The sequence below is a fragment of the Peromyscus maniculatus genome, chromosome 23, assembly GCF_049852395.1.
Source record: "Peromyscus maniculatus bairdii isolate BWxNUB_F1_BW_parent chromosome 23, HU_Pman_BW_mat_3.1, whole genome shotgun sequence".
Classification (NCBI taxonomy): domain Eukaryota; kingdom Metazoa; phylum Chordata; class Mammalia; order Rodentia; family Cricetidae; genus Peromyscus; species Peromyscus maniculatus.
The window spans coordinates 39,594,488-39,613,261 of record NC_134874.1 but is presented as its reverse complement, the minus strand read 5'-3'; the positions used below and the strand labels follow the sequence as shown (position 1 = coordinate 39,613,261).

Genomic DNA, 18,774 nt, shown 5'->3' with positions numbered 1-18,774 from the left:
ATCACTTTGAGTGAGTAAGTACCATGTTGGTCATTCTGAGTCTGGGTAAAATCACTCAGGATTATATTTTCTATTTTTTTTGTGTTTTGTTTTTGAGACAGGGTTTCTCTGTGTAGCTTTTTGCCTTTCCTGGAACTCACTCTGTAGCCCAGGCTGGCCTCGGACTCATGGAGATATGTCTGGCTCTAGTATCTGTCCATTTGCCTGCAAACCTCATGATGTCACTGTTTTTCTCTGCTGAGTAGTACTCCATTGTGCATATGTACCACATTTTCTTCATCCATTCTTCAGTAGAAGGGCATCTAGGTTGTTTCCAGGTTCTGGCTATTACAAATAATGCTGCTGTGAACATAGTTGAGCATGTGTCCTTGTGGTATGATTGAGCATTCCTTGGGTATATGCCCAAGAGTGGTATAACTGGGTCTTGAGGGAGATTAATTTCCAATTTTCTGCGAAAACACAATACTGATTTCCAAAGTGGTTGTACAAGTTTGCATTCCCACTAACAGTGGAGGAGTGTTTCCCTTTCTCCACATCCACTACAACATAAGCTGTCTTCACTGTTTTTGATCTTAGCCATTCTGACAGGCATAAGGCGGTATCTCAGAATCATTTTGATTTGCATTTCCCTGATGAATAAGGATGTTGAGTATTTTCTTAAATGTCTTTCAACCATTTGAGCTTCCTCTGTTGAGAATTCTCTCTTTAGTTCTATAGCCCATTTCTCAATTATACTGTTAGGTATTTTGATGTCTAGTTTCTTGAGTTCTTTATATATTCTGGATATCAGCACTCTGTCAGATGTGGAGTTGTTGAAGATCTTTCCCCATTCTGTAGACTGTCGTTTTGCCCTATTGACCATGTCCTTTGCCATACAAGAGCTTCTCAGTTTCAGGAGGTCCCATTTATTAATTGTTTCTCTCAGTGTCTGTGCTACTGGTGTTATATTTAGGAAGTGATCTCCAGTGCCAATGTGTTCAAGACTACTTCCTACTTTCTCTTATATCAGGTTCAGAGTAACTGGATTTATGTTGAGGGCTTTGATGCATTTGGACTTAAGTTTTGTGCATGGTGACAGATACAGATCTATTTGCAGCCTTCTACACATTGATATCCAGTTATGCCACCACCATTTGTTGTAGATGCTTTCATTTTTCCATGGTACAGTTTTGGCTTCTTTGTAAAAAAAAAATCAGGTGTTCATACATGTGCAAATTAATGTCAGGGTCTTCAATTCAATTCCATTGGTCCACATGGTTTTGATGCAAGTACCAAGCTGGTTTTATTACTGTAGCTCTATAGGAGAGCTTAAAGTCAGGGATTGTGATGACTCCAGAGGTTGCTTTATTGTACAGGATTCTTTTAGCTATCCTAGTTTTTTGTTTTCTTTTGTTTTTCCATATGAAGTTGAACATTGTTCTTTCCAAGCCTGTGGAGAATTGTGTTGGGATTTTGATGAGGATTGCATTGAACATGTAGATTGCTTTTGTTGGTAAGATTGCCATTTTTACTATGTTAATCCTACCTATCCATGAGTATGGCAGATCCTTTCATTTTCTGATATCTTCTTCAGTTTCTCTCTTAAGAGACTTAAAGTTCTTGTCATACAGATCTTTTACTTGCTTAGAGTTACTGCAAGGTATTTTATATTATTTGTGGCTATTGTAAATGGTGATGTTTCTCTTATTTCTTTTTCAGCCCATTTGTCATTTGTATATAGGAAGGCTACAGATTTTTTTTGAGTTAATCTTGTATTCTGCCATGTTCTGAAGGTGTTTATCAGCTGTAAGTGTACCTTGGTCCAATTGTTTAGGTCACTTATGTATACTATCTGCAAATAGTTAAAGTTTGAATTCTTCCTTTCCAATTTGTATCCTCTTGATCTCCTTTTATTGTCTTATTGCTCTAGCTAGAACTTCAAGTACTATATTGAATAAATACTTGGAGAGTGCCCAGCCTTGTCTTGTTCCCGATTTTAGAGGAATCGCTTTGAGTTTCTCTCCATTTAATTTGATGTTGGCCGTTGGCTTGCTGTAAATTGCCTTTATTATGTTTAGGCATGTTCTCTGTATTCCTGAACTCTCCAAAAATTTAAGGGATGTTGGATTTTGTGAAAGGCCTTTTCAGCATCTAATGAAATGATCATGTTTGTTTTTTCGTTCAGTTTGTTTATATGGTGTATTACATTGACAAACAAACTTGAATCTCTGAGATGAAGTCTACTTGATTATGGTGGATAATTTTTTGATGTGTACTTGGAGTCTGTTTGCCAATATTTTATTGAGTATTTTTGCATCAGTGTTCATGAGGGAAATTGGTCTGTATTTCTCTTTCTTTGTTGCATCTTTCTTTGGTCTGGGAATCAGAATAACTATAACCTTGTAAAGGAGTTTGGTAACGTTCCTTCTGTTTCTATTGTGTGGAAGAATTTGAAGAGTATTGGTATTAATTCTTCTTTGCAAATCTGGTATAATTCTGTATTTCAACCATCTGGTCCTGGGCTGTTTTTAGTTCAGAGATTTTTAATGACTTTATATTTCCATAGGGATTATTGGTCTATTTAAATAGTTTATCTGGTATTGATTTAACTTAATTAGGTGGTACCTATCCAGAAAATTGTCCACTTCTTTTAGATTTTATAATTTTGAGGAGTACAGGTTTTTGAAGTATGCCCTGATGATTCTCTGGACTTACTTGTTGTCAGTTCTTATGTCTGATTTTGTTAATTTGGATGCTCTCTTTCTGTCTTTTGGTTAGTTTGGATAAGGGCTTATCTATCTTGTTGATTTTCTCAAAGAACCAACTCTTTGTTTCATTGATTCTTTGTATTGTTTCTATTTTATTCATTTCAGCTATCGATTTGATTATTCCCATTTATTCCTCCTGGGTGACTTTGCTTCTTCTTGTTTTAGAGCTTTCAAGTGTGCTGTTAATTCACTAGTGTGAGATTTCTCCATCTTCTTTATGTGGGCATTTAGTGTTATGAATTTTTCTCTTAGCACTGCTTTGATATTTTGGGTATGTAGGATATTCGTTTTCGTTGATCTCTAGAGAGTCTTTAATTTCTTTCTTTATTTCTTCCTTGACCAAGTGGTGACGCAGTTGAGCACTATTTAGTTTCCATGAGATTGTAGGCTTTCTGTAATTTTTGTTGTTGTTGACATCTACTTTAAACCATGGTGATCTGATAGACTACAGGAGGTTAATACAATTTTTTGTATCTGTTGAGATTTGCTTTGTGGCCAAGTATGTGGTCGATTTTAGAGAAGGTTCCATGGGGTGCTGAAAAGAAGGTATGTTCTTTTTTTGTTAGGGTGGAATGCTCTGTAGAGATCCATTAAGTCCATTTGAGTCATAACATCAGTTAAGTCTTTTGTTTCTCTGTTAAATTTGATATGGCAGATCTGTCCAGTGGTGAAAGTGGGGTGTTGAAGTCTCCCACTGTTGATGTGTGGAGTTTGATGTGTAATTTAAGCTTTATTAATGTTTCATTTACACATGTGGGTGCCCTTGTGTTTGGAGCATAAATGTTCAGAATTGAAACTTCATCTTGGTAGATCCATCCTGTGATGAGTATGAGTAATGTCCTTCTCTATCTCTTTTGATTGATTTTAGTTTGAAGTCTATTTTGTTAAATATTAGGATAGCTACACCAGCTTGCTTCTTGATATCATTTGATTTGAAAGACTTTTCTCAACCTTTCACACAGAGGTAGTATCTATCTTGGATGTTGAGGTATGTTTCTTGTATGCAGCAGAAAGATGTGTCCTGCTTTCGCATCCATTCTGGAAGCCTGTATCTTTTTAAAGGTGAATTAAGTCCATTGATATTAAGGGATATTAATGACCAGTGATTGTAGAAGAATTACTAAACAGTCTTATTAAATAAGAAACACAGCCAATACAGAGTTAAAAGCCCAAGAGTTCAGAGCACTAGCCAAGACTACCTTAGCTTACCACTCACTGCCATCAATTCCCCTGACAGATAATTTCTTCCATTCTGACTTGTCTTTTTATTGCCTTTCTGTTCTGCCTTCTCATTGGCTCTAAACACAACCACATGACTTTCTCATTACTGCCTGTCTATACAGACCTCCTGGCCTATATTGTTGGTACTGGGATTAAAGACTCGTGTCACCACACTTGGCTGTGTCCTTGACCACACAGAGGCTCTGCCTGCCATATGATTGGATTAAGGGCATGGGCTACCCCCTACTGATATCTGTTCCTGGCTCACTAATGACCTCTGAACTCTAGGCAAATTTTAATTATTAACATACAAATAAAATTACATTTCAGCACAATTAAAATATCACCACATCTCCCCCTATTATTCTAATAAAAAGAAAAAAGGAAAAAAGTTATGACTAATATAAGAAAAACTATATATAAATATAATAACTATATAAAATATATATAAGCAATAAATACCTAAACAATGTCTAGTCCATTTGCATTTGACAAAATCAGAGAAAATACTCCATTATCGATCCTCGTTTAGTAAGTCCAAAAAGTACCTGATTTACTTTCTATCCTAACTTATATTGCTAACAGAGCTATCTTATAATGTCTTTCAAATTTTTAGAGTTACACCTCTTTAGTGAGTTTCTTTTCTGAAATTTTTAACAAGGAAAACTATAACTATATATTCTTCAACTCACTATAACTAAAACTATCTAATATTCATCTCCCTCAGAGACCCAAGAAGGATAATATTACATAAAAAAAAACAGGAAATGCATGGAAACGGCTTCCATAAGATGTGAGTTGATATAAACAGCCAGCAGCCTGGACAATCACCCAAGGCTTCTCTGCAAGATTTGGGCATCATCTTAATTCCTATAGGCTTGGCATTTCTGAAAGATTCATTTGTGAAATGGGATGTACACAAGGCATACAGTTTGACCTCACATTCGGTGAGAGCAGTCCATGTACCAGAAACACCTGAATTCCACTAGTGTCCTGTCATGTCAGGACTTTAAATTTTGGAAATTATTGATGTTTTTGGAAGTCAGCTGTTCATTCTTCTTGGCTTGTGGGAGGCTTAATTTTGGCATCCCATTCTTTCTGCATCCCATTCTTCTCAGCTTGTGCGTGGCTTCATCTCTTTTATTAAATGCCAGTCTACCATTGAGAAGTTAGACTCCATCAGCTTAGTTACTTGTTCTAGAATAGCTGTTTCAGCTGCTGATCTACTGCACATCAAAAAAAACATTGGTCCACTGCCTATACAGCTGCCTTTGAAGAAAGGGGCACTGTACCTTTTCCGGATTGCAACGACCACTTCAGGGATGGTGCAATATTGTCCTGGTCTCAGAGAATGCCTGTTGCTAAAGGCACAACCATACTTGTCTTGGCAAGAATCAGTAGTCCATTGTTTCATGTCCTGTCTGTCCATTATGTCCTGTTTGTCAGCAGTCGATTCCGGGACACTTTGTTGTCCAGTGGCTAACTTTTACCACAATGAAAGTTAACTCCATATGCAATTTCTTCAGTGTCCATGTCTTCTTTGAAGTAGATTGGTGCTGCCAGAAGCTGACATGTCTCATAATCATAAAAAAATAAAAATTTCTAAGTTATTAAAACATTTTAAATGCCATATTCTGTAGATCTCTGAAATGTTTGAAGATGACCTGTCTATCTAAAATATATCTGTTTGACCTTGAAAACATAACTAATATGACTATGAGTTTGATTGCAATGTCTATTAACTTTCATTTCTTTATATCCTAGTAGTTGGTAATAATAACATTCAAAGGTTAGCAAATTGCATTACATTGTTAAATAACTGTATACATACAATATCTTGAACAAGATTATAAATATGCACACAGCATTTTCTAACAATCTCCATCTCAATGTATATAATTTGTATACAATATACAAAAATCCAATCCAATGTAAACTATTTAAAACTAGTATTGTCTTCTAAAAGTAGATTCAGTAATCTATCTTTTTATCTATATTGTATCTATATCTTCTCCTTACTATTCAGAGTAGACTCAATAATCTACCTTGTATTCTATCATTTCAATGTATCTTCTTTTTTTGAACAAGAACCTTAAATCTATCTCCTTTGCTTAGCCCTTTTCCTAACAACAACTTGTAACGAACCCTCCTAAACAGTAAAAATAATCCCACCCCAAAACCCATTGAAAGACCAAAAACACCCACCCCACACCTCTTTGGGAATGTGGGCATCATTTTCTTAAAATTACTTCCTGCTGGTTATGAGAGAAGGCATCTTTATTCTGAAAAGAAAATTTTTGAGTTAATTCTTAAATTCTAGGAAAGGTAGCTATAGCATTTGTTGTCCAGTCTCTGCATAATGCCAAAGTTCAGGGCTTATCTCAAGTTCTTGTTCATGTAGTCTGTGAAGCTGGATCATCTCAGCTAGCCATCTCAAAATTGCTCTAAGCACTTTGTAGTTCAAAGCTGATCTGTAGGTGATGTTTGTCAGTTTAGTGGTATTATTGTTGTCCACGTGGAATTGTTGCTATGGGGCCCCATTATCTTTCTGGAGAGTTCAAATTTGAGGTTAAACTTAGTCGTGATTTCCTGCAGAAAACTGATAGAGACTGGAACACAAAGACATATATAGGCACCTAATTGAAGCCTTTTTTCTAGAATTAGAACTCTATAGAAAGTGCTATACTTATAGATTTCATTTCACCTGTGCAAAAAAAACAAACATGTTAGGCATAACTACACATTGGTTCCATTCTATTACTTCATAGAACCTAAGTGGCTAAGTTGAATATAGCAGCTAGCTTCTAATCTGAGTATTTCCACACACTTTAATGTTAATCTTCAGAACAAAAGAGCAAGTTTTGAAAACAATTACATTTACTGAGTATAACAGGGGTCGGCACTTTTATTATCTTGACAAAGGTTATAAGTGAGTCTATATTTGTGTCTCCTAATGGCTATGTTAAGCCTCTAAACTTTAATACCTGTGAATTTTTATAAAAAATTTGTAATTTTATGAGGTTATCGGTGTAAATAAGGTCATTATTGTTGGAGCTGATGTGACTGGAAAGACCGATGTCCAAGATGGGGAACATGGAAGCCAGATCTGCTGAGACTTCATAATCTGATTCTCACACAAATCTAGTTTATTTTATTTGGAGGGTCATAGTATATATAGGGTCAAGGAAACCTTCAGCTTGAATTTCTCTGTTTCAGGTTTATGTGAGAATGTGGCGATATATTGTTTCCCCCAGTATATTGTATCTCCCAGTAAAATTTATCTAAGGATCAGAGGAAACAGCTAGCCACTATATTAGCATAGAAATCAGGCAATGATAGCACACACCTTTAATCCTATCATTTGGGAAGCAGGGATCTGTCTGGATTTCTGTGAGTTAAAGGCCACACTGGGAACAGAGCCAGGCATGGTGATACATGCCTTTAATCCCAGCATTATCCATTGAGGTCTTGAGTTCTGTATAGACAGACAGGAAGTGACAGAGTTGGACAGGAAGAAGAAATGATGTAGCTGGGCTCAGAGAGCAAGTAAAAGAATGGAGAAGAAAGGCATTCAGGTGTGGGCAGACAGGAAGTAGCTTGCTTTGGAAGCTGTAGAATTGGTAAGGTGAGGATAGCTGTGGCTTTTCCTATTCCTCTGATCTCTCTCAGGCTTTATCCCCAATTTCTGGCTCTTGGTTTTGTCTTTAATGAGACCATTTAGCAATTTTTCTACAATTGGTGCTCCAATGATTGTGGCAAGAATTCAATAAAAACCTACTTGTGGCCTTACAGGTCCCTGGCTCAGGCCTGAGCTGCATGGCTCATTCCAAACCTGCACACAGCTGGATCTCCACTCTACCTTGGCTGGAGGAGTTTCTTTACTTTTTTTCTCCTGGCGGGTGTGAGCTCTCTCTGGATTCTCATCTCAGACTGCCATCACACTACATAGCTGCTTTGAAATTCCCTCAGATTTCTACTGTTCTATGCAGTCAACAGTCTTGGTAAGTCAATAGAGATATGTTAAAGGGAGAAATTAGTTAAAAGAGAATTTTCCCATATTAAAAACTGTGAAACATTTTTACAATGGATGGAATTTAGTCTCTGTTTGATAAAACATTGGTCATTCTGAAAGTGGAACAATTAGATAAGAGGATAATTAGGGTTGATAGAATGTATGTAATATAAATTATGGATATCATTTGTTTGATATTTTTACTTTAGCATTAAAAAGTTGGCCAATTTGATTGCAAAGATAAAAGCTTTAGAAAAACCTGTAAAAATGAATTATAAAGTCAGACTCAGACAAAAGAAAATGAATTATCAAGTCAGACTCAGACAAAAGAATTTAAAGGTGAACCTATCTCAGGATTGAATTATATGGTAACAGAGAAAGAGCCTGTTTTCAAGCAACCAAACTTAATCTACCCAGTAACATTACAGGAACTTCCAAATGAGAAATGTGTATGAGCTAAGTGGACTCCAGCTTTTGAGACTGCAAGTAAAGCATTCAAGGGGGTAACTGGGCCATTAAAGGCAAGCAAGACCATCCAATTAAAAATTAACTTATACCACTAACAAGTGCTTTTCATTTAATCAGATATAACTTGCCAAAAGGGAAAATTTCCAAAGTTAAGCTTGGAGAAGATTTTTTGGGGTTTGTTGTTGTTGTTGTTGTTGTTGTTGTTGTTTGACGATTCCAGATGGACAATAATAATAATAACACTAAGATGATAAAAATACCCAAAGATCAGCTTTGGACTACAAACTCCTCAGGACAATTTTCAGATGGCAAGCTGAGGTGATCCAGCTTCACAGATTAATCAAGCAAGGATTTGATAGAAGCCCTGTACTTTTGCATTATGCAGAGGCTGGACAACATATGACAAAGCTACCTCTCCCAGGACTTGACAATTAATCCAAAACTTTTGTTTTCAGGATCCCCTAAAGATGTCATCACACCTATAGTGCAGGAAGCAATTTTGAGAACACAATGTCCATATTCCAAAGAGGTGGGGCAGGTAGTGTTTTGTCTTTCAGTGTGTTTTGGATAATTGTCATTGTCTAGAATGGTTGGTTACAAGTTGTTATTGTTATTGATCAGGAAAAATACTGAACAATGGAGGTTAGATGTAAGGTTCTTATTTTTAAAAAAAGAAAAAGAAAAAAGAGGATACAGATAAGAGGTAGACCAGTGAATCTACTCTGAAAAAAGTTATACAAATGATAGAATAAAGGTAAGATTATTGTATTTACTCCAAAAACAAAAAAGAGAGGGTATAGATATGATATAGATAAAAAGGTAGATTATTGAATCTACTTTTAAAACGTAACTACTAGTTTTAAATATTTTACATTGGATTAGATGTTTGTGTATATATACATATTATGTATATTGCTTCAAATCTGAGGTTGAATTTTGTAGATATGATAAGATAAAAAGGTAGATTATTGAATCTTATCTTAGAAAGCAACTACAAGTTTTATATATTTTACATTGGATTGGATTTTTGTATATCCTATAAAAGTTATGTATATTGATGCCAATTTGAGATTGATATATTGTACATATATTTCTAACCTTCTTGAGGATATTGTAACTATACAGTTCATTTAACAATGTAATGCAATTTGATAATACTTGAAAGTTATTATTACCAATGATTGGGATATAAAGAAATGAAAGTTAGTAGTTAGATGTTACAATTGAGCTTGTAGTCATATTTGGTATGTTTTCATGGTCAAAAAGAGATGTATATTCAATAGGCAGGTCATCTTCAAACCCTTAAGAGATCTACATAATATGGTATTTAAAATAATTTTATAACATGGATTTTTTTTCTTTTTTATGATAATGAGACAAATCTGCTCCTGGCAGCACCGACTACTTTAGAGAAGATATGGGCATTGAAGAACCTCCACATGGAGTTTACTTTCACTGTGGCAAAAGTTAACAGCTAAGCAAGAAAGCGCCCTCACATTGATTGCTGACAGCAATTCAATATGAAAAAGCAGGACACAAAACAAAGGACAGCCAATCCTTATGAAGACATGTGTGGTTGCACTTTTCGCAACAGGTGTCCTCAGAGATCAGAGCAATATGGCACCATCGCTGAAGTGGCTTTGCAATCCAGAAAAGGAGCAGTGTCCCTTTCTTCCAAGGCAGCTGAACAGGCAGTGGGCAGATGGATCCTGGTGTATAGTGGAACAGTAGCTGGAACAGTTATTCTTGTAAGAATCTATGCTGATGAAGTCTGGCCTCTCAATGGTAGACTGGCATTTAATAAAGGAGATGAAGCCACCCACAATTTGAAAAGAACAGTAAGCCAAATTCCAAAAATATCTGCAATTACCAGTATTTAAAATCCTGAATCATGACAGGACACTGGCAGAATTCATGTTTATCTGGTACATGGAACACTTGCACTGATTGTATGATCAAGTTGTAGGCACTGCGTACATCTTGCTTCACAAATGAGTCTGTCAGATATTCTAAGCCTGTTAGACAAATATGATGCCACATTATTGCAGAGAGACCTCAGGTGACTGTCTAGGAAGCTGGCTGTTTCTGTCATAACTCACATTTTTGGGGAGTCACTTGTTTGCACTTCCTGTTTTACTAGGTAATATTTCCTTCTCAGGTCTCTGAGAGAGTTGAAGATTGGATAGTTTTAGGAACAGTTTTCCTTGATAACAATTTCACAAAAGAAACTCAATATGAGATGTAAAATGTGTGAGTTTGAAAGACATAAAAGATATTTTCTGTTGGTAATATAAGTTAGGATGGAAAGTAATTTGAGCATTTTGGGCTCATTAAATAGGATAGATAATGAAGTTTCTCTCTGAATTTGTCAAATGCAAATGGACTAGGCACTGTTAATGTATTTATTGCTTGTATATATTGTATACAGATATTGTTGTTATTGTATAGTTATTCTTATATTAGATATAAATTTTTTATTTTTTTATTTTTTATTAGACAAGAAAAGGGGGAAAGGGTGATATATTGTGGCCCTCAATGTGTTGCATTCTTATTTTTATTTTATTGTCTGATACTTGGGATTTTATATTATCACTAGGACTTATCATCTCTTCTTCAGATCTGTCACATGTATGTTTAACTTACAATTCACATCAGTATGATAGAAATCAAAACACCTTGCATTTTCATTAGATTCAGGAGAAAAATGTGGAAATTTCCACATTTTGAAAAATGTGGAAAATTGATATGAGAGAGATCATAGAAATTGGGATGCAGAACTATGAACTTGTGTCAGACTGCATCTGAGTTCACATTAATTTGTATATTAATTATCTTATAAAATAATGGGTTCACTTAGAATACTTATGCAGGAGGTTGGATTTTATTGGTTCTACTCTCCATTTTCTAATCATTTAGACATCCTTGGAGTACCCTTCTACCTCATTCTACTTACATCCTTCCATTTTAAATGTGTCCTGTTTCCAGTTCTTTCTGTAAAGCTGTGTTTTCTTCCCTAGGGGAAACTCTTTCTTCTGCAGTCAGAATTCCTTATTTACCATTTTACCCTTTGAACTTTATATAACAACTTCTCTTATACTGGAGCAAAACTTTAGGGAGATTTTCAGAATAGTTTTACCTCAGGGTCTCTGGGTGTTATTTCTAAAACAAATGTTCTTTTTAGCAGGAGGAACATAAAATCTAGTATTTTAGAAGATTCTTGGACAACAACTCAGAAATTTGTTTCCCATGTCAGGTGTTTATAATTTTTAGGTACTCTATTGCTCTTATGAGGACCATTAAGTTAGATGAGAAATTACCATATGTATTATTTATATATATTTATTCATAGACTTATGTAGATGTAACCAACCGTCTTATTAAATAAGAAACAGAGAACAAGCAAAGAAGAAAGCCAAGAGGTCAGAGCTAAGAGCTAAAACCTTACCATTCCTCCTGCGGTGCTCCTACCTCTCTGAACCAGAGCTACTTCCTGTGTGTCTGTGTTTTTATAGTGTTTCTGTTCTGCCTTCTATTGGTTGTAAACCCAACCACAGGCCTTGTCACGGCCTGTCTGTATAGACCTCCAGGTTTTCTACGATTGGTATTGAGATTAAAGGCATGTGTATCCAATACTGGCTGTATCCCTGAACACACAGAGACTTACCTAGCTCTGCCTACCAAGTGCTGGGATTACAAGTGTACGCCACCACTGCCCTGCTTTTCTATGGCTTGCTAATAGCTCTGACCCCCGGCATACAAATAATATTTTAATACAAATAAAATATCACCATACCACTGAGTTTGTTTTCTGTTGGCAATCTAACGCTAGTTTTACAGTCTATACTTAGAAGTAGTTTGGGTTTCACCAGTGAGACTCTCATAGAGAAAACTAGACCTTCATTGATAATTGGTTAGTAATTAGAAATAGATACTGTGCTAGGAATAGAGGAATGTGTACATTCCCCTTTTAGCTGAAGGACCTCATCTGGGACAGACAAGAGCAGGCCCTGTTGATGTTGCTTTCATCTCTGTTAGATCATATGTGCATCTGTCTTGTTGATGTCAATGGCTTTTTCTCTTAGTGTCTTGTATTCCTTCTGCCTCGTACATTTTTTCTGCCTCATCTGCCACAATGTTCCATGTGCCCTGAGCAGAGGACCTAGAGGGAGGCACACAGTTTAGGTCCCAACAATGTCTATCACTTTTAGCATAATGCCTGGCTGTGGAACTCTATATTTTCTCTCATCTGCTGCAGGAGGAAGCCTCTCTGATAATAATTAAGGAAGGCACTGTTATATATCAGAATGTCACTAGGAGTCATTTTATTGTTATATTCCTCTGGTAGAACTGTAGTACTTGGTATTATTCTAGGTCCATTTATTGTCTAACTTCAGGAGCATGGCCATGAAACAGTGTCAGGTATGTTTTCCAATTCATGGTGTGGACCTTAAGTCAACCTTAAGTCAAATCAGATATTGGTTGGTTGCTGCATGAATCTCTATGACACTACAGCACTACAATGCCTTGCAAGCCGGACACCTGTGTGAGAATGTGTGTGTGTGTGTGTGTGTGTGTGTGTGTGTGTGTGTGTTAAGTTTAACATGTATTCTACATACTTTAGATTGTTCTGTCATTGTTTGTTTTTATTTGTTTTGTTTTACTCTAGTTGAATGTTTTTCTTAGTTTGTTTTCAAAATGGAGAAAAAAGATGTCATGAAGTGGGGTGGGTGGGCATTTAAGGAGGATCTTGGGTTACAAACCATGTTCACCACATATTGTACAAGAAAATATATTTTGAAACGTTACCCATTCCAAAAAAAAAAAAAAAAAAAAAAAAAAGAAGCCAGTCGGTGGTGGCACACGCCTTTAATCCCAGCAATTGGGAGGCAGAGGCAGGCGGATCTCTTTGAGTTTGAGGCCAGCCTGGGCTACCAAGTGAGTCACAGGAAAGGCACAAAACTACACACAGAAACCCTGTCTCGGAAAAAAAAGTTACCCTGATGAACAAGTTTTCAATGATGGAATCTGGTTTGTTTGCAACTTAAATATAGTGATTCACATAATTTAGCCTCTATTTTATTCTTCAAATTTTACAACTTGTAAACTATAAAAAGACTGATTACTGATAAATAACAAGATACAAGGCATACAGCATGTGATGTCTTTCACGTTTATATAAATATACATTAGACTAAAAATAAGAGTCATAAAAGTTGTTCCCAAAAACTTATGTATCAGTTATGACATGTTGATAAAATGTAGAAGAATGGGTCCTCATAAATGTACAATAGTCACACAATACAGAGTTTCAGCTGAAAGAATATAGGGCAGTTTATCAAAAATGAAGAACTGTGAATGGCTGAGTACAGAAAATGTTTAGGTATGTGTGTCAAATTAGATGCGAAGACAAGTTGTACAGTACCATTTATAGCAGAGAGTTGAACAATGTTTGTAGATTTAACATAAACTTTATGTAATTGACTTCTTGAATAAGTACTTGATTAACTCAAATCTGACATTAGCCTATAATTTAAAAATGTATTGGTCTGTGTTCTACTCACTACACAGCTCATTATGCAATTAAAAAAGGTAGTAATTCCTTCCTGTCAAAAGTGTATTAATTTTTTAATATGTGCTTTTCTTCATAGAAGCATCATACATGAACTGTAAGCTTGATGAATCCAGGAAACCTAACAAGGGCATAAAAAAACATGGAAATGTATGATATCATGTGGTGTTATAACGTTAAAGTTGCACAGTGTTGAAGAGGTGAAGAATACATACACATCTCATTCATCTCTCATTTAATATAGAGAGCACAATAATTTTTTATGAATTCAACTTTCTAATTTAGAGAAATTTGTAAATAATATTAGAATTGAGAGAATAAAGATGGATTTTATCAATAAAAGAAATCAAAACATATAAAATCTTAAATCACTATTTTATCTGTGACAACTGAAACCTGGGTGATAAACAAGATGGAAGACTTCTCTATAATAAGAAAAACATGGACTATGCCGTAAAATTGACTTTTCCTTTAAAATGTCCTTTGTTCCTAACATGATGAAGCACATTTCTATGTGGTTTGAACAAAATAATATGGCACTTAGGGATAAAGATGCAACCTAGGAGACCTGCACTGGAAGCCAAAATAGAGAAGACTTCTATGGCCACAGTGATTTTCCCCCTGGTGCTGTGGTAGACAGGGAGGAAGGTGACCCACACACTGAAGAACACCAACATGCTGAAACTGATGAACTTGGCTTCATTGAATGTGTCAGGCAGGTTCCTGGACAGGTAAGCCATAGTGTAGCTCCCAAGTGCCATGGAGCAGAGGTATGCCAGGACAGAATGAAAGGCAAGAGTGGAGCCCTTGTTGCATAGAATAATTATGTGGCCATGTTCAGTGTAAGCATCTGAGTCAATAAAGGGAGGAGAGGTGCTCACCCAAATTCCACAGATCACAAGTTGGATAAGAGTGCAGACAGGAATGATAAGATTAGTAGACCTGGATATCATTATCCACCTTATCAGTCTCCCTGGCAATGTGATCTTGAAAGCCAGAACCACAGTAACAGTTTTGGCCAAGACTGTGGAGTGAGCCACTGTGAATAAAACTGCAAATGTGTATTGCTGCAGGATACAGGTTGCTGTGTTGGGATGGCCAATGAAGAGCAATGGACACAGAAAACAGAAGATCAGAGTGATGAGCAGGATGTAAGAGAGAGCCTGATTGTTGGCCTTGACAATGGGAGTGTGGTGGTACTTCACAAAGATACCAAGAACACCAGCTGTTAGGGCAGAGAAGCCCAGGGCCAAGTAGGTGAGTGCCTTCCCCAAAGGGTCTTCATAAGACAGAAAATTCACTGCTTTCTGGAGGCAGTCGTTCTGCTCTGTGTTTGCATATTGACTTTCTGGACACCTCACACAATGATCCATATCTACTGAGGAATTAAAGTTATTGTGAATCTCTGCACAGTTTCTCATTTTATCTCAAGCCACTTCCCAGCACCAGCTCTCTGGCAGTTGCCCTCATATCCTTTTCATGTTTGAGACTCAAGTAAACAAGTGTTCAATAGTGATGATTACCATTCAATGGTGGTGATTACCAAATGATATCTAATCAACCATTCCACATCGATACTGACAAGTCTCTGCACAGTTTCTCATTTTATCTCAAGCCACTTCTCAGCACCAGCTCTCTGGCAGTTGCCCACATTTCCTTTTCATGTTTCAGACTCAAGTAAATAAATGTTAAATAGTGATGATTACCAAATGAGATCTAATCAACCATTCCACATCGATACTGATAAGTCTGTCCTTTTCATTGTTATATTTAAATATATTTTCAATTAAGTGATAATTTGTATTTTTATATTGCCATAAACTATTGAATTAAATTACATAAGCCTAACTTGATCATATCATCACCTCTTTCTGTATTCCCTTGTGTGACGTTTTCATGTGAGTTAAGTAAAAATTACATGCTTTGGTATGTCTTTCTTTTAATGTTTTTCTCAGTCCTAATATCAAAACTTATCTGTTTACATTGAATTTATTGAATTCTTCAAACTGTTCATTCTCTGATAATTCTTGTGGGAATGAGAATTATTAGATTCATAAAAGATGGAAAAAATCCCCTTGTGAATCTGTTTAATCATTCCCAGGGAGAAAATATCTGTTGAACAGATAGACATGAAACTCTGGGCTTAGTCTTAGATGATCATGGAATAAGTTTTGTAATACTTTATCATTATAATTTATGTTTCATCTTGAATTCAAAAGATACAATGTCAATCTATTCATTACATATTTTCATTAAAATATTTCCATTACATAACTTCAATTAAAATACTTGATATTTTTGCAAAGTGAAATTTGCAGTTTAATTGGTGTTGAAAATTCTAATTAAAAATCTATGGAATTCATCTTTCTGGTAGACTCTGTAGCATCTTTTACTCCATTATCAGCGTTTTATTTGTTTCTTCCAGATGTGCTTCCTGTTGTGCTCACACTCCTGAGGAAATTTGTCTCTGTTATATTCCATGTGTTTATTTCTATTGTTTTCCAACAAATGACGAATGATACATCTGCACAACCCCATATATTATTTTGTAAATGCACAAGGTACATAAGTCATGATACACATTCAATAAAGATTTAAATATGAATTTTAAAATATAAATACAACTCACTCTATAGGATTTGAAGTTTAGGATTCATTATTTTGAAATATTAACATTTATGTTGTATTTTCTTCTTTCTTATAATAATTTAAAGTGTCTCCTTAAACTACAAACATGCATTTGATATTGATGTTTTTAGTTTCCTCCAATGAATAAAATTAGCATGTTCATGAACTTACCATGTATATAGAGTACCTATACTTTGCATTAAGACTTTGATGGTCTGTATAGTCAGTCTCAATATGCATGTTTTAAATTTAGCAAATTAAAGCCACCAAAAATTTCTAGTTTCTATCTTTATAAAGTAAAGACATCTGCGTCTTCAGGAAAAACATTATGTTACTCAAAGTATTCCAATTAATATAAGAAAAATTCTCACTAGACATTAATGTTGAGGAATCCTCGTTAACTTCCTCTCCATATTCAACATTGTGTTTGTGTGTGCTTTGAACATTCAGTGTTCTCAATTGTCTTATGCCTATTTTCTTGTCTTTTATATATTCTGACATAAAGTTCCTCTACTTTGTCCACCTATTCCTGGAAAAAAGGGTTCTTCAAATTTAGTGCCCTACCTTGTTAAAAGATCAAGGGTTTGCATTTATGCATCACTTATTCACAATAGCATCATTCCAGAAGTCATGATAGGCCATTTCAAATAGTTTTCATGAGCCATTGTCCTATCATTTACCTCTTCTGGGTCTAATAATGCTTCCATTAACTTGTTTAAAAACAGAGACAATTGTATACAATGAATCAATTAGTACTTACTACATCCTTTAGCTTATGTTAATCAAATTAACACAGAAGTTATACAAATCTAGATTCAAATTCATGATACATAGCAACTATTGATTTAAAATAATTGTGTTCAATAAAAGATTCTCATAATAGGTTATTGACATACTTCCCTAGTGGTTATAGTCTGGTCCACAACAAGTTTTAGATTTAATATCTATGTTATGGAAGCATATCCCAATCCATGGACGTTACAGTGCTTGAATTTTTAATACTCATATGGGGATGGAGGAAAAATGGGAAGAAAGATACACTTTAAGGGAACGTTGAATGTTATTTTACTAGAAACCAAAATATGAAGGTAGATAAATGGTTCTGTGGTTCAGGATACTATTACTCTTAAGGAGGACCTAGTTTCAGTTTCAAGCACCCACAGAAATATCAATGCTCTCTGTGCCTCCATCTCCAGGATTTCTGCAACCCTCTTCTAACTTTCATGTGCACTAAGCATATACATGTGAACATACATCTATGCAGGCAAAACACTCACAGATAAAACAAAAGGAAAAAGATTCTAAAACAAAACATATTAAAACATGTCCACAGGTAAATCAAATATGATCTTTCTGATCACATCTGATAAACCTAGAACCATGACTGAAATTATGCAATGTGTGGCATAAGGGTCCGATCCTTAAATATCTGCCAATCATGAACTAAATATGATTTGAAATGTAAGAAAATTCAGTATTTATAATGTGTGTGTTTGTGTGTGCATGTGTGTGTGCCTATGCATGTGTATGCATGTGTGTGTGTGTGCCTGTGTGTGTGTGCGTGTGTGTGTGTGTGTGTGTGTGTGTGTGTGTGTGTGTGTGTGTGTGTTAAATGCCATGGTGAAATAAAGCAGACTATTCTGTGACTGGTAAATTTGTTCTCTGAAAGGAACAATGGCTCCAGTGGATCAAATATATGTATCGAGTAAGAGATTCAACAGCCTGAGCACCATTTAAAATGATGATAAAATGAACCACATTATTTTTACTTCTAAGTGAAAAAAACCACAGGACTTATCTCTACTTTTCCTTCCCAGAACTTCTCAGCTTAGAAATTGCAGAACACTGAGGAGAGGTAGGAATACCCCAGTTAGACTGACACTTACCTGTCTCATTGGAAATTGCATTGTCTGGACAATGAGTGCAATCATAGCAGCAGGCAGCCTTGCCCTCCTGGGGTGATTTCCTGAATCCAGGAACACAGCTCTCACTGCACACAGAGTGAGGAACCTGGGAATTAAATAGTGAAAAGGAAATAATAAGGAGTGTATAGTTTTAAAACAAAAAAAAATATTATTTCTCAATATTGGACAATGAGATGGCAAGGTTTTATAATTATTCTTTGCAGA

The 18,774-nt window shown here is 35.6% G+C and overlaps 1 pseudogene; it reads right to left on the bottom strand.

Moving 5' to 3' along the window:
- The window catches only part of LOC143270422 (vomeronasal type-2 receptor 116-like), a 78,172-nt pseudogene that overhangs the window by 46,490 nt on the left and 12,908 nt on the right, over positions 1-18,774 (bottom strand).